The 2,838-nt window shown below is 42.2% G+C and overlaps 1 non-coding gene across 1 annotated transcript; it reads left to right on the forward strand.

Annotated features, from left to right (window-relative positions):
• The first annotated feature begins 695 nt into the window (after window positions 1-695).
• Window positions 696-833, forward strand: LOC119930170. The gene has a single exon (XR_005451658.1). It is a non-coding gene; the product is annotated as a small nucleolar RNA SNORA7 (small nucleolar RNA).
• The last annotated feature ends 2,005 nt before the right edge of the window (window positions 834-2,838 follow it).

Here is a 2,838-nt window from a genome sequence, read left to right on the forward strand (position 1 = left end):
GGAGGCTCCCAAATGAATAACAGCCAAGTGCCTATCTGTCATAATTGGGGCTGAACGCATATTTATGAACCGGGACATTACCCTTGAATTGTTGCTGGATTCACATGTCGGTTCTCGTTGTTTGAGCAGCAAAGAATCTGACTTCCACAGAGCTGACATTTCAAGGCTCCTTCCTCAGCCGGGTGAGGTGCATTGGAATTGCAGGTGCTGGTATCGTCATGAGGTGGCTATGGAAACTTTTCGAGTGACTTCTGTGCTTTTTTCCTGGTGTCTGTTCAAATAATTTCTTGTCAAATAGTTACTGAGGACTTATTTCTGCCAACAGGCCTTTTATTAAGCAGTGTGGCTCAGTGAAAAGAGCCCAGGCTTTGGAGTCAGAGGTCGTGGGTTTAAATCTCTGCTCCTCCACTTGTCAACTGTGTGACTTTGGGCAAGTCACTTCACTTCTCTGGGTCTCTGTTCCCTCACCTGGAAAATGGGGATGAAGACTGTGAGCCCCACGTGGGACAAAGTGATTACCTTGTATCCACCTCAGTGCTTAGAACAGTGCTTGGAACGTAGTAAGTGCTAAACAAATACCAACATTATTATTATTATTAGAGTTCAGCTGGAGAAGGTGATAGGCCTTTCTCCCCAGAGGGAGATTATGAAGGCTTTGTAGACCTAATTATTTATGGTTTGTTTAGTGAAGTAAGCACCTCTCAGGGTTTTACCTGGAGAGTTTCCAGTACTCTACTAGTCTCAGCTACGTGAGGGAGAGTCAAGCAGAGGCCTACCCATTCCACTCCTAACTTGGACAGTGGCTAGTGAGTGGAAGGCAATCTGCCACAAGTTAAAACTCACCCATGCTGGGCAGCAGTGGGATGGGAGAGACTCAAGGGCGGATACTCGAGTTTACTGCATGCAAGGCAGCAATGGTAAACCAGTTCTGTATTTTTACCAAGAAAACTCTGTGGATACACTATCAGAAAGATTGCAGATGGAGAGTGGGACATTCTGGGAGAGATGTATCCTGACAAGTGAGGTGAAGCTCCTCTCCCTCAGATTTCCACCCCACAACTAACCCTGGATGTCCCCTTCCCCAGACCTTGGGCTCAATCCTCCAGACTACTCCGTGGTCTCCCACATTTTTATGTGAATGACAGTCACTTTAGCTCATAGTCCTGCCATCCAATATTCCAAGGGTGAAGATGGATGAGGCAGCAGCTGGAGGGATAAAGTGAGGGGAGCCTTTGACTGAGAGCCTTGTGGTGCCTAACAGGAGGACATGGTATAAAAATATGAAAAAGAAGTGTTCATAAGCAGTGACTGAAACAAGGGGTCAAGGAATTATGCCAAAGGGAAAGATCATTATTATAATTATGTTAAGTTTTTACTAAGTGCCAAGCACTGTACAAAACACTGGGGTGGACACAAGATAATCAGGTTGTACACAGTCCCTACCCCACATGGTCCTGGGAGTCTAAGTAGGAGCAAGAACTGGTTTTGAATCCTCACTTTACAAATGATGGAGCAGAGGCCCAGAGAAGTTAGTGATTTATCCACAGTCACACTGTAGGCAAGTGGTGGAGCAGAATTAGAATCCAGCTTCTCTGACCCCTAGGTCAATATTCTTTCCACTAGTCTGTGCCACTTATTCTGAACTATATATTTTTGCTGTCAGTATAGTTGATGTCCTTTTGCCCATTATGATGCTTGATCTTGTTTTAAAAGCTTAGTACAATGCTTGGCATGAAGTAAGCACTCAGTAAATTATGTATATATTAAGTATATTATGTATATATGTTTGTACATATTTGTTACTCTATTTTTATTTTACTTGTACATATCTATTCTATTTATTTTATTATGTTAGTATGTTTGGTTTTGTTCTCTGTCTCCCCCCTTTAGACTGTGAGCCCACTGTTGGGTAGGGACTGTCTCTATATGTTGCCAACTTGTACTTCCCAAGCACTTAGTACAGTGCTCTGCACACAGTAAGCACTCAATAAATATGATTGATGATGAGTAAATACGATAGAATGAATTTTGTGGAAAAAGCACGTTAGGAAATCAGTAGACCTGGGTTGTAGTCCCAGCTCTGCCTCTTGCCTGCGGGGTGACATTGACCAAGTCACTCAATTTCTTTATGGTCCAGTTTCCTTATCAGAAAAATGGAGATAAAATGACCTATTCTCCCTCCCTATTAGACGATCAGCTCCTTGTGGTACAGGAACAGTTTGATCTAATTTTGTAGCTATCCTAGCTCTTGGCATATAATAAGCACTTAATCACTCTTATAGTTATCTGTCCTCATCTTGCCTACTGGAAGGTTAGGAGTTTTCTGAGGAACAGCTATGAGACATATAAAAACCTAGTATGTGGAAATCTTATTTTTGGACATTTTCAATAAGACATATGCTTTAATAATAATAATGTTGTCATTTAAGTGCTTACTATGTGTCAAGCACTGTTGTAAACACTGGAATCGATACAAGCTAGTCAGGTTGGATACAGTCTCTGTTCCACATGGTGCTCACCATCATAATCCTCATTTTACAGATTAGATAATTGGGGCAGAGAAAAGTTAAGTGACTTGCCCAAGGTCACATGGCAGACAAGTGGCAGAGCAGGGATTGAAACCACTATGAGCTCTTCACCACACTGAGAGACCATCCCTGTTTCTAACTCCAATCTCCCATTTATTTGATACTCTCTAGTTTTCCCTGGAGCTCGACTGTATTCATTAGACTTGCATTGAAAACCAAGCCAGTCTGCAGAACATGATGAAGTGCTTAATGCCAAAGAGTCTTTTTTTCTTTCCTTCTTCAATGAATGGGATCATTAATTTCACAGGAA

The sequence above is a fragment of the Tachyglossus aculeatus genome, chromosome 6 (assembly GCF_015852505.1).
Source record: "Tachyglossus aculeatus isolate mTacAcu1 chromosome 6, mTacAcu1.pri, whole genome shotgun sequence".
In the NCBI taxonomy this organism is placed as follows: domain Eukaryota; kingdom Metazoa; phylum Chordata; class Mammalia; order Monotremata; family Tachyglossidae; genus Tachyglossus; species Tachyglossus aculeatus.